Source organism: Rhinopithecus bieti, unplaced genomic scaffold (genome assembly GCF_001698545.2).
Source record: "Rhinopithecus bieti isolate Rb0 unplaced genomic scaffold, ASM169854v2 scaffold_21441, whole genome shotgun sequence".
NCBI lineage: Eukaryota > Metazoa > Chordata > Mammalia > Primates > Cercopithecidae > Rhinopithecus > Rhinopithecus bieti.
In genome coordinates this window covers 498871-516093 of record NW_016810151.1, presented here as the reverse complement: position 1 = coordinate 516093, position 17223 = coordinate 498871, and the positions used below count along the sequence as shown (strand labels likewise).

Below are 17223 nucleotides of genomic sequence, written 5' to 3'. Positions count from 1 at the left end.
ATAGAAATGTATACAAAACTGATTTGGCGCATGAGAGACTCAATTGTCTTTCCATCTGACAAAATTAATTTGCATATCTCTAGACAAGAATTATTGCTATTAGTTATCTATTACATTCGTAGTTGTTAAATAGCTCAAAGACATTGAAAGGCACAAATCCTACAGCATCAAATAACCCAGAAAGATGTCTGACACTATATGAATTTCTTAGATCATTGGTGCTATATATTATGTGCTAATAACTTAGAAATGTATATCCCAAGTCAAACATTTTCTCTGTATTTTGAATCATCTACTATTTACTTGACATCTCCACTTGGCTGTCTAAAAAACATCTTGACACCGGCTCCACTTCCTCCACGATTTCTCAGAGCCCTCTAGCTCCTCCTCAGGGACTTTCCTGGGAAGGTCTCTCAGGCATCCAGACCCCACCTCAAAGGTGTTTCGTGATCCACCGAGCAGTTGTTGGCCCCAGGAGCATTTCCCTCCGGGCCGAATGCGCAGTGGATGATGCCCCTTCTGACCCAGCAGATCCAAGATGAGGATGATCAGTACAGCCTTGTGGCTAGCCTTGACAACGTTAGGAATCTCTCCACTATCTTGAAAGCTATTCATTTCTGAGAGCATGCCACCTGTCTCGCAACTAAAAATGGTATCAAAGTAACAGTGGAAAATGCAAAGTGTGTGCAAGCAAATGCTTTTACTCAGGGACTTTAACTGCATTTCGGATGTGTTACCAAGGTTATGGTTACCCTTTGATGCTGTTTCTGGAAGAAGGAGGAGTGGTAACAGTCTGCAAAATCAATACGCAGGAACCTGAGGAGACCTTGGATTTTGATTTCTGCAGCACCAGTGTTATTAATAAAATTATTCTGCAGTCAGAGGGGCTCCATGAAGCATTTTCTGAATTGGATATGAAGAGTGAAGTCCTACAAATTACAATGTCTCCTGACAAGCCTTATTTCAGGTTATCTACTTTTGGAAATGCAGGAAGTTCCCACCTTGATTATCCCAAAGATTCTGATTTGATGGAAGCATTTCATTGTAATCAGACCCAAGTCAACAGATACAAGATTTCTTTACTGAAACCCTCTACAAAGGCATTAGTCCTATCTTGTAAGGTATCTATTCGGACAGATAACAGAGACTTCCCTTCACTACAGTATATGATTAGAAATGAAGATGGACAAATATGTTTTGTGGAATATTACTGCTGCCCTGATGAAGAAGTTCCTGAGTCTGAGTCTTGAGTATGACAATTCACTGATATTTATGTGTACATTTATGACAGATGAAGTTCTTATTCTGAGTACAGTACTCTTTATAATTTCATGTTGAATTTTCTATAGAGAAGAAGCACAATGGGGAAAATAGGAGCAACGTCGTGTACCTAATAGTTACTGTGTTTTTTTAAATACATTTTGTAGAGGGCATGTAAATAAATGTTTTCATGTAGTCATAGATTATTCAGGACTGTCCTTTAGTTCTGTCTTTTGAACTCACAGTTATGTGAGCCAAGGTAGCATTTCAAGAGTCTAAAGACTTTAAGTTTGATGCAGCTACCTGAAATATTCTTTTATTTATTTACTATTAGGGAAAAAGCAAAAGGCATATGAGCATTGCTTATAGTTTGTATTTCTAGATGACTAGATCGTAGTGGTTCCAAAGTGTTGTGCCCACATCAACAATCAGATACGTGCCTGCAATATTCTGTAGCATAATCCTTGGGTGGGATGGCCAACATCTGTATTTTATATCAGCTTCCCTACAGGAGATTCTGATGTTATGCTAAATTTGGGAAACCACTGTTTTAAAGTAAAACTTTTTTCTTTAATAGGATTTTATATATTGAGATAATGCTTTTACATGTGATTTCCTTGCAAATGGTTCTGAAGTTGATGGCATACCAAACAAGTCTGAACAATCTTTATGTGATTTATTTTTAAAGTAGACCTTTTTAAAGAGGGATCTGTGAATGGGATATAAAGCAATTTTCAGTGTTACAGGTTTTCTTCTTGTTCTCAAAACTGGTTCACTGTAGTAAGTAACGGCAGTCAGTACTATATTACTTTCCATTTGCCTATGAGTTTCTTGACAAATTCAAGGTGTAGAAATACCAGTTATTAAGTGATTTTGTTACTTTTCTGGTAGTTGTCACTAAAATAATTTTTGTGGCATATAAATATATTTAATAAAATACAATACTAAAAGAAAACATCTTGAATGCAACATTAAAAGAATTGACTTTTTCCTCACTGAATCTATTCCTCTTCCACTTTTCATTAATACAGTAAATGACACCACTATTCATCCAACAATTCAAATCCAGAAATTTAAGGAGTCATACTTGATTCTCCTTTTTCCATCAGTCCCCACATGAAATCCCCTAGCAAATCCCGTTAGCAGTTTTACCTCCAAAATGCATTTTGATTTGTTCATTCTTATCCCTCTCTACTGTCACCACTCTGGCTTGTACCATTCTCATATCTCAATCAACAATTTCAATTACGTTCAGCTTTCCTTTTTCTATTCTTGTTTCTCTTCCTTCCATTCTCCCCATAGCAAGCAGTCAGAATATGCTTCATAAATATAAACCAGATTTCATTATCATGATGCTCAAAACCCTTTGTTCCATTCCCACAAAATAAACAAAACATTCACCATGAACCTGTAAGGCTCTGCATGGACTATACCCTGTCTATCTCTTTAATAGCTAACACTCTGATGTTGCTCTCCTCAGAGAAGTCTTTCCCTTCTCAATTATTTTTTGGTATATTTCCCTGTTAAATTTCTTCAGAGCACCTACATCAAACTTAATTCTTTCACCTAATAATTTATTTATTATCTGTCTCCCTGCTCCCCAAAAAATAGTTTAGAAAGGCAGAGGCCATGATTCTCTCATTCCTGCACATACTGATGCTCAATAAAAATGATATATAACTGAATAAATATCATTACTCAGAGGAGTATTTCCCAAAGCACATTTCACGAAATAGTAGAATGTTAATGACACACAAAAATGATGTCATGAGCTCACTGAAATCAGTAAATATTCAGTAAATATTTTGTAAAATATTTACAGAGATTGTTTAGTAGATTTAATGTACCAGTGTGTACTGTGAATTTTCGAGAGAGGGACATAGTGTGCTGTGTTGTTATTTTTGTTGTTCTGGATTAAAGGCATGTATAAACTGATCCTACAGTAAGGCAATTTGGGAGTTTGTGTATGTTTAATGTGGCTACACTGTAAAATGAAAGAACATGTGTAGGAAATTTAGGTTGTAATTTATTACTTAGTCTATTTAGTTATTTTACCATATTTTTGTGACTAATTCTCAGTTGTATATACTTTCTTAGTATTTGCTGACTTTTTTCAGTGAATAGGCAATCATTATACACTTAACTTGAGCACCTACATCAAACTTAATTCTTTCACTCAATTATTTGTTTTCTCAAGGAATTAGATTAGGACTTAATAATTTTTATTTAAAAAATAGTGCTTTATAAAAATCGCTCTTTTTTAAAACAGATTGAATGAGAAAATAAAATTAGCCAGTAGTGAAATGTGGTTTGTCAGGCCATACATTTGCAGGTTGGTTAATTAGCACAGAGCATCTTCCAAGGTTTGTTTAAATTGCAGTAATATTAGGTTGGTGCAAAAGCAATTGCAGCTTTTGCCATTAAAAGTAATTATTTTTAATTCAGTCACTCAGACCTTCCTTTCTCCTAAATTTTTCAGTAAAAGCCTAGTCAATATATGCTTGTGTAGTATTTAAAATTTAATAAGTTAGGGCAGATTATGGTTGAAAGTTTGCAACATCTTCCTGTTTCCTCTCTTATGGACAATCAACTCATTATAAATGTGCAAATTTAGAGGCACACTTATGCCTCCCAAATGTGGAAAGTACATTAAAAGTAATTACTTTTAATGGTGAAAACTGAAATTACTTTTGCACCAACCTAATAATTCAAAGTCTCAAGTTATCATTCAGCTGACATATATATCTATTCATAGATAGGTAATAAATTTATTTTTAGTAACAAGTATTTTCATTTTAATATTTCATTCTAGTGGCTTTATAAAGAGATTACATGAACAAATTTATAAATTTTTATTCTTTCTATAACTTAACCAATCCTGCTGGTTATGTCAGTTGGTCTTTTTACTTCAGGTCATGGAAAGAATTGATATGTCTTTGCCTCCGAATTTGTACATGTATAATGGGCCGATTGCCAACAAGAGAGGAAACAGGAAGAGGTTTCACACTTTCAACCATAATCTGCCCTAATTTATTAAATTTCAAATAGTACACAAACATATATTGACTAGGCCCTTACTGAAAAGTTTAGGAGAAAGGAACGTCTGAGTGGTTGAATTCCTCAGCAATCTGTGGATGCATCATTTGAATCAGAGTGATTTATTATTCTGTTGGTGTTGCTTTTACTGGACACCTTCTCCCAAGTACCAGGGATTTGTAACCCAAGGTCCCCAGATTTTTGGGTATGCACTGTGAAAAAGGACCCACTTGTAACTATTGTACCTTGAGATCTTATTTCAAAAAAGTTCCAGGGAGAAGCTCGGCCCCAGAGAAACAAAAACTGGATCTAGAGATGCCTGAGTTGGAGATGAATTTTGCTGAACTCCCCTCATTACCATACTAAAATCCACACCCCAGGAGGAGCTTATTTGTCATTTTCCATACATGCTTCTGCATGATCAGCGACTGAGCCTGCACTGACTGTATTCCATCTCTACATAGAATGACTCAGCTAACTAACCCCATAAAAGCCCTGTTTTCGATGATGTTTGGGAGCCACTGCTTTGGGAACTATCCTCAGTGTTCTCTTTACTTGTTGCAAGTAATCAAATCCCCTAGTTAAATCCACCTTGGTCATTGGACTGTCAACCCTCAAGTGATAAAGCCCACCTATTGTGTGAGTAACAATCCTGGTGACCCAGACGGGCTCAAGACCCTGGTTCTGATCCTAACTCCTCAAAGCCTCCCAGCAGGTGAAGTGGTGGGTAGCGGCAACTCACCCAGGCTAACTTGCTTACATTGCCTGAGAGGGGCAGGTATGATACAGGAGGATCTTTCACGTGGTGACAAGCCCTCCAGGCTGTCACTTGGGCCTACTTCAAAAGCGTGTAAGTGGCCACCTGAACCTTTTTGTTCTGTGATCCTTCACTGCAGGAAGTGGACCTCACACCACTAAAAGTTGACTAAAAGTGTGAATTCTTTGGATCTAGCAATGGGATCTCTAGAGTAAGGGCAGTGTACCTCTGTTTGACTTTCTGTCTTTTTCTGGTTTGTGCCCTCAGGGATTGAAAGAAACTCCCATCACAGTAAACAGCAACCTAGACCTGGCTAGCCAAGAGTGAAATGAACTGTGGGATCAATTTTTCCTGAGATAGCTTTAAGGTCATCAGAGGGGATGCATCTCCCAAAGCATAAAGGGACCTGTGGAGGCTAGAAGCCCTTGACTTTGACAGCTAGACTGGGAAAACTTCAGCTTAGGAGAGGGGGTTCACACTGATACATTCTTGATTCACTCGGGTATGTTCTCTTCAGGTAGCAGCTTTTAAAAGAAGGGGAAGCCACTTTGCCTGATGCCTAGGAGGGTCACCAGGCAGCCTGATGGGATTTTTCAGGAAGCACACGGGGCTGTGCTAGGGACCCGCCAGGTCACCCTCACACATTGACTTACTTTTGTTATGTGTGTTAGAGGGGTCTGTCACTATTTGAGAGGAAAAATCAGTCATTTCACATCTGTATAGCTGCTAACTTATTTAAACTTTGAGAAGCTAGGATCGAACCCCAAATAAGAACTCAAGGGTATGGGGAACCTGACCTCTGTATCAGAGCAAAGCCCATTAGGGTTTATTCTCTAAACACTAGAAGATTTTGGGGTATTCAGAAAAAGCCTAGGGTACATTATCCAACACTAGAAGATTTTTGGGTATTCTCCAATAACTAAAAAGAAGATGATTTTCTTTTGTAACACAGCCTGGCCACAGTGTGTCCTAGGTAGCCAGGAACAATGGCAAAGGGACAGCTCACTTAATTACCATATCATTCTTCAGCTGGATATTTTCCATAAGAGGCAAGACAAAAGGGATGAGATATCACGTGTCCAATGTTTTATGGCCCTTTACCAGAATAGGGACCTATATATAAAGTGTGGACTTTACGCTCTCAAGGTCAGACCACCTGGATCTCCAGCTAAGCCACTGGAGAAAGTGCTGCCAATCCTAGAGAGCCTTGTGGATGAGAAAAACTCTCTTCACCCCATGAAACCCAGGAAAAAAGAGAGTGGAGAGAGGGAGGCTGTCATTCCAACAGATTATCGGGGATGTCCCCTCCCACATAACCACCTGACTTGGCAGATAAAACCCAACTAAAATGCCAGGGGCCTCCCCAACTAATGTGTCAGGGGCTTCCTCATCCTCCTCTTGGAATCTAGCCTCCTCTTCCAGACAACACAATCCCGGAGTGGGAGCTTTTACAAACTGGGAGGCGGGGTGTTTCCCCTCAGGCAGGTTTTGGATGGGGATATGCATTTATTCCAAGTACATGTGCCTTTTACCACCTCTGACAACTGTAATTGTGAAATACATACAAAAGGCTTTCAAGCTAATCTGAGGAATTTACTTCCCTTAGAGGAGGCATATTTCCCATTTACAACCTGACCTGGGCTGATGCTCAGACCTTGGTGATCACCTTTTTAACTACTGAGGAAATAGCCACAATTTTAGCTGAGACTGGGGCGGAAGCTGGCAGGCAGTATAATAACCAACCCGATAGCCCCATCTAGTGACCAGAAGAGCAATTGGTTCCGAATGCAGAAGCCCATTGGGGCCCAATACCAGAATAGGGAGGGAGAACTTGGAAAACTACCAGAACATCATATTATTGAAAGGAAGGAAAGAAGTTAGCAAACCTCCTGTTAATTGGAGTAAGCTTAGGGATGTTCATCAGGGACCTGATTAGAACCCCTCAGCATTTCTAGAATGGCTGGGAGAGTGCCTGCAGGACTATACCTCCTGGGACCCTGAGGTACAGGGAAGTCAGATGGTCCTTAGCACCTGTGTATATCTCAGAGTGTCCCAGATATTCACAGAAATATCCAGAAATTGGCCATAGGCTCTGACATTATGCCCTTCCCAGTTAGTAGAGATGACTTTCAAAGGTTTCAGTAACAGAGATGTGGTTGAAGAAGGGAGAAAGCAAGACGAAGAAACAAGCAGCTTTCTGGTAGTTGCACCTCAGTCTATTCCAGACAACCCAGAAAGAAGGGAGCCAGCTTGGGTGACTGATCCTAAGCCCTAATGTGGGATCAGTCTTGGGCCACCGAAAAACTAGGACCTAATCAGTGTGCCTATTTCAAGTTAGCGAGACATCAGGAGAAGGACCATCCCAGCTGTGTCCAAAGACAGAAGGCTAGGGACAAGCTCTCCTCAACAAAAGAAGACTGGCAGGACCCAGGGTCTCCCCAACTGGCTCCTCAAAATAAGATCTCTATCTCCTTAGAAGTAGGGGGAGAGCCAATTGAGTTTCTGCTCAATACGTGAGCCACATTCTCTACACTGGCTAGCAGAAAGGGTACTCAGAGTGTGTAATATTAAGGGGATGTCAGGAAAGGGAGACAGTGAGCAGTTTCTGGAGGCTCTGACTGTGGTTCAAAGACCCTGATCCACTCTTCCCTGTATGCCCCTCAGTGGCTCATCCTAGGGAGGGACATACTGACAAAACTTGAAGCCATTGTCTGCCTCAACCAAGTCCACTTAGAAGTAGAGGTGCCAAGAGCTCAAAGAGCTGCCTTCCTGGCCCTTCTTCATGAAGACCTTGATCCTCCAGTGAAAGAGATCAAATGAAAAAAACTAAAAGGCAGAAATGAAGTCCACAGGCAAGCAGCCTGGGCGGCGCCCTCAGCCTAGTTAAAGATCGACCCCGAACCCAACCGATTAGGTTAATTAGGTTATCTATAGACTACGGACATTGTAAGGACAAACGTTGTGAAAGTCTCTGTCCTGCTCTAATTACTGGTATCTGCCACATATCTTAGTCCTGGGCCCAGTACAAACACAATCCTCTATTTTGTCCCAACTTCCTGAGCCCAACACAAACACACCCCCCCCCCACACATCTCAGAAACACCACCTAGAGAGCCCCTGATAAGATCACAACCGTTTGTAGTTTTACTAAAAGCACGGGAACAAATGGAAAACTGTTAATTGTATTAACCAATTACCAGCTGTAATGCTGCAACCAAAAGAATTCCTTTGTACCTCTGTAACCTTACATATCCTGTATGCATCGGGCTATAAAAAGCGGCCACATGCATCATTCAGGGCCCTCTTGTATGTTGTAGAACGGAGGGACCAAGTTCGAACTTGCATTAAAGATCCTTGCCGCTTGGCTTTGACTCTGGATTCTGGTGGTCTTCTTCGGGGAACAAAGGGTCTGGGCATAACACCAGGAGAAACCCTAGGTGATATTCTAGCACAAGTCCACTCTGAAGTATGGTCACAGGGCCAAATAAGAAGGGTTGTCACAGCAGAACTTATTAGGATACAGTTAAAACCAAACAGCCCAACACCAAGAGTACGACGATATCCTCTAAAACCTGAAGCACTGCAGGGAATGGAGCCTGTGTTAGAGTTTCTTACTCCAAGGACTGATCAGGCCTCGTCACTCCCCATATAATACCCTAACCTTGCTGTTAAAAAACCAGAAACAAGAGAGACGGTTAACAGTGCTGCTCAGGACATTTACCCCATAGAGCCTAATCTTTATATATTGCTAGCCAGTCTCTCAGGGGACACCAAATACTTTAGCATGCTAGCTCTCAAAGATGCCTTCTTTTATGTGCCTGTAAGCCATCACTCTCAGGATTATTTGTCTTTGAATGAGAGGATCCTAAGATGTCTCAGAGAAGTATTGCTGGATGGTACTTCTCCAGACTTCAAGAACTCCCCGAACATTTTGGGGGGCCCTAAGCTGAGCTCTATGAGACTTGAAGATATAGTGGAGCATTGTCTTGCAATATGTGGATGACATCCTCATAGCCAGCCCCGTTAAAGAAGATTCTGGTAAAACTACCCTTCTAGTCCTGAACTTTCTAGCAGAAAGGGACTGTAAAGTGTCAGAAAAAAGCCCAGATTTCAAAGGAGACTGTCCAGTATTTAGAGTATGTTATCCCTCAGGGCCAGTGCAAACTTCCCTATGACCAGAAAATGCTGTTTACCACCTGGTCCCTCCTAGGAATCATACACAATTGTATGGATTCTTGGGTACAGTGGAATTCTGTTGCATCTGGACCCCAAATTTTTGGCTTATAGCAAAACAACTTTATGACAAACTCCAAGGGCTAGCAACCACCTTTTTCTTTTCTTTTTTCTTTTCTTTTTTTTTTTTTTTTTTTTTTTTTTTAGACAGTCTCTCTCTGCTACCCAGTCTGGAGTGCAGTGGCATAATCTCACTGCAACCTCTATCTCCTGGGTTCAAGAGATTCTCCTGCCTCAGCCTCCAAGTAACTGGGATTGTAGGCATGCACCACCATGCCTGGTTAATTTTTATAATTTTAGTAGAGACAGTTTTACTACATTGCCCAAGCTGGTCTCAAACTCCTGGCCTCATGCAATCTGTCCACCTTGGCCTCCCAAAGTGCTGGGATTTCAGATGTGAGTCACCGTGCCTGGCCACACCCACCCTTTTGAATGGGATGGGCAATTTGATCAGGCTTTCCAGAAGCTTCAAAAGCTGTTACTGGAGACTATGGCCCTACAGTTCCCCAACAAAACTGAGTCTTTTGACATCTACATCCATGAAAGACAGAGAATAAATCTTGGAATGCTGACCCAGATGCTAGGACCCATGAAAAAAGTGCTGGACTACTTCTCTAAATAATGTGACAGTGTGGCAAGAGGTTGACTCCCCTTGCATAGGGCAGTGGCTCCCATTTGTATGCTTATCCAGGAAGCTGAGAAGGTTACAGAGTCAATAATTGACTATTCAGATCCTCCACCAAGTGACAAGCATACTGGAGTCTAAGGGAGTTATTGCTTAACAAGTTGCAGAATGCTGCTATATCATGCCTTGCTGATAGACACCTCTGACAACTGCATGTGTACATGCCAAGCCTTATCCCTGCCCTCCCAATGCCCATCATCCAGGATTCCCTAATCCATTACTGCTCCACCACCATAGAAGAACTATACTCTGGAAGAAAAGATCTGTAGAGTGAACCTCTTCCTAATTTGGAAAATGTATGTGTGTAGATGGCAGTGGCTTCATGGAAAGAGGCAAAAGAAAGGCAGGTGACTGAAAGAACACATTCCTCAACACTCACAGCCTTGGAGCACAATCACATCCCCCATATGCCTCCATTCCTGGGCCCGACACAAACACAATCACAGCTTGAGCGAATGTCCACTTCCCTGGGCCGACACAAAACATTCTCCATATATCTCAAAGAAAAAAACACCTGGAGAATCTCCGATAAGGTTACCAACCGTTTGTTAAAAGCGCAGGAACCAATAAGAAAAGCTGCTAAAAGTATAATTTAAAATGTAAACCAATCTGTTAATGCTGTAGTAGAGAATGCCTTGGCTTCTCTGTAACGCTGACAAGTCCTGCTTACCTCGAGCTATAAAAAGCAAGCGCACGCATTGTTTCCCGGGGCCCTCTTGTAATGTTGTAGAACGGAGGGACCAAGTTCAACTTGGCATTAAAGATCCTTGCCGCTTTGGCTTTGACTCCTGGACCTCTGGTGGTCTTCTTCGGGGAACAAACGGTCCCTGGGGCAATGAACAGTGACCGTGGTTGGGTTGTCTCCCCATGGGAAACCATCAAAGACTAGAGCCTCTACCTACAAGGCTGAGATAATAGCATTAACTTGAGCCTTAATGTTAGGAAAGAACAAGGCCTTGACATTTTATAGATACGTGAGATATGTGTCCTCTGTTTTCCATACCTGTAGAGCAACCTGGAAGGAAAAGGGACTTCTAAATGCCAATAACAAGGAAACCCAATATGGAACTGAAATATTGGCACTGCTGTGGGCTGTGGGAATGCCCAGAATGATTGCTGTAGTCCTTTGCCAAGGTCACCAGGAGGTTCTACGAAATAATACAGGAGAACAACCTGGCAGACACCACGGCCAAAAGGGCTGTGCTGGGTGGGGAGGGGAAGTCCTCCAAACTTCCTTGCTTCCTTTGGTACCTTTTCATGAATATAAGCCAAGATGCTCCCCTGGGGAATTATAGGAAGCCAAGCAAGAGGGATACCAGCGTTCCCTCTCAAGGGGGTGGGCTCAAATTTAAAGAGGTAGGATATGGCTGCGCAAAAATCTAAGTTGCGCTATTACAAAGCATATCCATATTTCCTCACACTACAGCAAGGAGGCTATGCACACCTGGCTCCTTAGGATAATAAGGACCTCAAGGGTAAAGAAAATTATGAAGTGACTGACCAGAGTGTCTTGTTTCAGAAAAGCATGCTCAAACCAGACCTCCCATATCTACTTTGGCCAAGATGGTATAATTCAGGGGAACCATACCAGGGGAAGACTGGCCAATTGAGTTCATTGTTATGCCTCTGGCTCCTGGAGGATTTAAACACCTCCTGGTACTTACAGATATCTTTATCTGTTGGACAGAGGTTTTTCCATGCTGGACTATGAAGGCAGGAGGATTCATAAAGGCTTTATTAAAGGAAGTTATGCCTTGATTCAGTCTCCCTGTGCTGGTCCAGACTGATAATGCACCTGCATTTGTTTCTAACATAGTGACAAAAACTTCCCATGCCTTGGGCATACAGTGGAAGTTGCATGCAGCCTGGGGACCACAGGCTTCAGGGAAAACTGCAAGAGCTAATAGAACTCTCAAGGGTATCCTAGCCAATTTATGCCAGGAGGTCCAAGAGAATTGGTTAAAGGTATTTACCATAGCCTTGGCCCACATATGGGCAGTACTCAGAGGTAAAGTGGAGTTTCACCCCTTTGAAATATTATATGGAAGGCCTATATCCAGGCAAGAAAAGCCCCCTTTTTTGCCCAGATACAGAGATAGAAAGGACAATAAAGCATATCATTCATCAACAGTCAGCAGTATCCTCTATAAATCATTATGGCAATCACAGCCTCCCAGTTACCCCCTGGGGTAAACCTTCCCACCCATACAACCCAGGAGACAACGTATACCTTAAGATATAGAAGACCAAGCCCCACCAGGACCAGCTTTACCCTGTATGGACAGGGACCTACCTAAAGCTTCTAAGCACTCATTCTCCCCTTAAACTCCAGGGAGTAACCTGTTGGATCCATCACTCAAGAGTGAAGAAAGCCAAGAAGCCCCCACGTTACCCCCTGTCCAATATACTTGTGAAGCTATCATGGACCTCAGATTGGTTTTCAGAAGATAAGTTCCAGATAAGTAAAATGAACTCTCTTTCCTTTATGCTGCCTACCTTTTTAGTTCCCATGGCCAGTGGTCTCCAGGAGGCCAAGGCAATAGTAAACTTCCAGTGGGAAAAATCTGTCCCAGTGCTGGATATGCCACAAGCATCCCTAGACCTGAGACGGTGGCTGTTGCCTTTCCTTTGAGGGGAGACATTAACATCACAGTGGTGGATGGAGATCCAAAATCTCACCCAAACCTATAGCTGTCCAAATGGGCCCTTCATGATCTATGTTTTGTGTGGACCTCCCCCATAAGAGCAGTGTCACCAAGAGAATAGACCCCATTTGTTTAAATTGCCCAAAAGAATAGAAAGAGTGTCAAGAATGTTCAGATCAAGAAGATAATGAAGGTAAGCCTGATATCTACCCCTTTAGCTTTAACCTCACTCACCCTTGCACTCTAAACACTACCCATTCGTGTCCCGTCACAGAGGGCTATCAGGGCCCAAAAGACCCTAACGCCAGTTATTACCATCAATGTAAAATTTGGCAAGCAATAAACAAAGCCTTTTTCCTCTGTTGGGGCCCTGAGTGGCCACTGTTCTGTTACTTTTCAGTTCTGTATATTTAAATTGATAGTAAACTTTGTGTCCTCCAGTTTCCAAAAGTTCCATCTTCAGCTTATATGACAATATCAGCCCCTTGAAACAACTCCAGGGGACCCAAAAACTGATTTAAACTCAGCCAGAGAGTTTACTCCTCTAAATTTAAGAGAATTGATGCCCCTGGTCAGCATGAAGTAGACACAGAAGAATGACCTTTGTCAAGAAACCCTCAAGAATGAGGAGTAGAATGACTCAGTGGTGATTTGTAAGCCAGAATCCCCAAGTTTTGGGATACACACTGTGAAAATAGCCACTTGTAACTGCTGTATCTTGGGGTTCTTGTTCCCAAAAAGTTTCAGAAGAAGCTCAGCCCCAGAAAATCAAAAACTGGTTGGATCCAGAGATGCCTGAGTTGGAGATGAACTTTGCCAAACTCCCCTTGTTACCATTCTAAAATCTCCACCCACAGAGGAACTTATTGACCATTTTCTATACATGCCACATGTGTAGAAGCATGATTAGCAACTGTAGTGTAAATGTACTTGATACCAATAACTGAAGCACAGCCTTAGAATGTCCCTGTATGGCAGATGCACCTGAATGTGTGTTTTTAGCTAGAAAACCCAGGAGTGGTGACCCTGGAAATGTGTTCCTTTTCTGTGAGAAACATCTGAGCTCCTGGTCCATCCCCATGGAACATGGGCCATACAGGGGGTTGAGGCCCTGAGTTTGGGATTAAATGAAGTTTGCCAGGTGAAGATTGCTCAGGGGAGGATATTACGTAAAAGAGGTGTATAAACTGCATGCAATTTGCAAGCAGTTATAGTTCTCCTGCCCAGCCCACCACCACTGGACTCTCTCCCCTGTATATAAGCCCCTAATGAAACCCTATGTCTTGTTTGCTGGCTCTGGGTCTCTGCTTTGGCCCCTTGAACATGGTGCCTTCTCTACCATGTTTGATGAGGATTCAGCAAAACAACTGCGCCTGTGCTGCCTTTAATCCACCTCTATGTGCAATGACTCAGTTAAGCAGCCCAGTAAAAGCCCTGCTTTCACCATTGTTCACGGAGGCACAATGGGAACTTTCACTACTATCCTCCTTGCTTGTTGCAAGTAATAAAGTCCCCTTGTTAAATCCTCCTTGGTTGTGGTCACTGGACTGTCACCTGTCAAGGGATGGGACCCACCTGTTGTGTGAGTAACAGATTCAGTAGGGAAAGATATAAGACTTTGCCTCTCTTGGAATTTATAATCTAGTGAGAATGACAGCTATTAATTAATAATTGAGCAAATAAGTACATAATTACAATCACTATGGGCCTTTAAGACTTATATGTGATTATTTCTATCAAAAAAAAAAAAAAAAAAAACAGTACAGGTGACTTTGAAAAGGTACAATAGGGAGCGCCAAGTTTAGACTTGAGGGATCTGCTTAGGCTTTACCTGGGAAGAAACATTTAAAAGCTTCAAGGAATCTCATTATTGAGCCTCATAATATTAAGTAATCCTTCTCTATAAAAGATTTGCCATTATTATTTATAAATATATTATGAGAGACATGTACATTTATAGATATCGATATATAAATTTATCATAAATGTATATTATATATATGACATATAAATGATATATACATTAATATATCATACATGTATACATAAATATATAAATAGATACATAAGTGTATTTGCTCCTGAATTTCTCCTTAAAATTGTTATTCAAAAGAACTGACAAAGAGGAATGAGAATAATCTCTATTGAATGATAACCCACAAAATATTTTCCACTAACAAGTTATTTATCTTGTATAAAGAGTAGAAGTCAGAGAGATGTTTAAGTAATACAAATTTATTATTGATTTTAGTATTTACCATGTAGGTTTGTTTCAGTTCTTGGTATCAAATCTTAACAAGATTTTAAACTTTGCATATAGGACAAGATATGTAAGCAGGCTGATAGTTTATAGTACCATGCTTAGCCTTTATCTATTAAAAAATAAATTTTAGAAAGAAAACTAATAATTCTTTGCTTCTAGGAAGAAAAAATTTGTTTTGAAGGCCCAAAGACATTTTCAGGAACTTAAAATCATCTTAATCACTTCCACATTTAAAACCTTTTGAAAATATATAGTAAATTTTGACAACTTTTAGAGAAGTGGTGTTTATGTAAGCTTTTGAAAACTTTAGACAGGTGTGTTTTGGCAGCCTAATCTTGGTTTTCAACATTCAGCAAAAACAGAAAAGTCTCCTTATTGTAAAAATTATTAATAATACAGAGTATACTTTTAGTTGCTTTCTGCTTAGTTTTGACAAATAGTAATTTCAAAAATGGGAATTATTATAATTCAATGAAACATGAATTGAAAAATCTGATTGTAGTACATATACCCAAGACCTTTTAAATAGTGATATGCTTAACATCTTGGCTGACAGACAAAAAATTATACAATAAAACTAATGAATGTATTATTGATTTAAGTTTCCAGAATTTAATTTATTTAAGTAGTATTTACTATGTATGTGTGGCACAGTGAGGACCACAAGCAGGAAATTACACAGTTACTGGCTTTGGTGGTTAGTGAAAAATTACAACCACTTTGAAAGTATCTATTGAGCACCAACCATGTGCAGTTGAGTCTGTGAAAAGCGCAGGCTGAATGTCAAAGTGAAAATTGTGTGGGTATTGGCACCAAAGAGATTAAGATACAAAAAGATATGTAAAGGATAGATGACTCATTAATATTTAGAGCAAACTGAAAATCATTTCTTCTTTCTTATTTATATTCTATGACTTGATGGCTTGAAGTATGTGTATGATACAACATGACTCAAAAGAAAATAAAGGAATTTTTATTGTAGAAAAGATGAGGAACACGAAGGGCTTTCAGAGTAGTAAAACCACTCTGTGCGATACAATAATGGCGGATATATGTCATCGCACATTTGTCCAAATCCATAGAAAGTACAGCACTAAAAGCGACTCCTAATGGAAACTATGGAGTTTGGGTGATAATAATGTGTCATTGTAGGTTCATTGACTGTAACAAATACAGCACTCTGGTGCAGTGTCTTGATAGTGGAGAGGCTGTGCCTATGAGAGACAAGGAGACATGGCAAATCTCTCTACCTTTTGCTCAGTTTTGCTGCAAAAGTAAAACTGTTGTAAAATATAAAGTCTATTTCAATTTTTTTAAAGATAAACTAAATAATATTTCAACTACAGTCATGCCTTATTTCATCGTTCTTCACTTCATCACCCTTTGTAGACGCTGCATGCATTTTTTTACAAATTGAAAGTCTGTGGCAACTCTGCATTGACCAAGTCTATTGGTGGCATTTTTCCAACAACATGTGATCATTTTATCTGCATTTTTAGCAACAAGGAACTTTTTAATTAAAGTATGTACTTTTGTTGACATAATGCTATTGCACACTTAATAGACTAAAGTATAGTATAACACAACTTTCCTATGCACTAGTAAACCAACAAATTTGTGTGACTCATTTCATAGCTATATTTGCTTTATTTCAATACTCAACTTTTTGTGGTGGTTGGGAATGGAATTGGCAATATCTCCAAGATATGCCTGTATACTCATTAAGTACATCCTGGAAACTAGTGGACTAAGAATGTGGCTTTTGACAATTACCGAGGAAATAAATATCAATGTCTCAGTATTTAATAAGATCAGGGCAAGTTTTCCAAATAATGAGTCCTGAGAAAGATTTCCCTTTTGCTCTTGATAAAAGAAGGCATCACATTTTATACTGGACTACAATAAAATAAATACATTGATGATATTCTCATAGCTATATCTTTCTTTTGAAAGCACAATTCCATTAATGCAGTTTTAGGAAGCATAAAAATAGTGCATTCAAGTGTGCAGGTTTTTGGATATCTGAATGTTTCATAGATAAAATGTAGACTATCTAAAGGACGTGCGCTCAAATTGTATAAAGAACACACACAAATATAAGTGGAAGTGTGTAGGGATATCAAAGTCATATTTTACTCAAAGTTGAATCACTTTAAAGATTAATTTTAATTTTAAAGAAACACACTTTTCATGGGGTAGTATGTACAATTAGCATAATTTCACCCTTAAAAAAGGAAGGAAAAGGAAAAAAGCATGAAACTTCTAAGAAATTTCACTCTCTGTTTGCAGCAGGCTATTTGGCTTTGCTGTTAGTTGCTCATGAGTACTAATTTCCTCTTCTGTC

The 17223-nt window shown here is 40.1% G+C and overlaps 1 pseudogene; it reads left to right on the top strand.

The window, feature by feature from the left end:
- The first annotated feature begins 713 nt into the window (after positions 1–713).
- Positions 714–1250, top strand: LOC108541793 (cell cycle checkpoint protein RAD1 pseudogene; annotated as a pseudogene).
- Positions 1251–17223: the final 15973 nt, after the last annotated feature.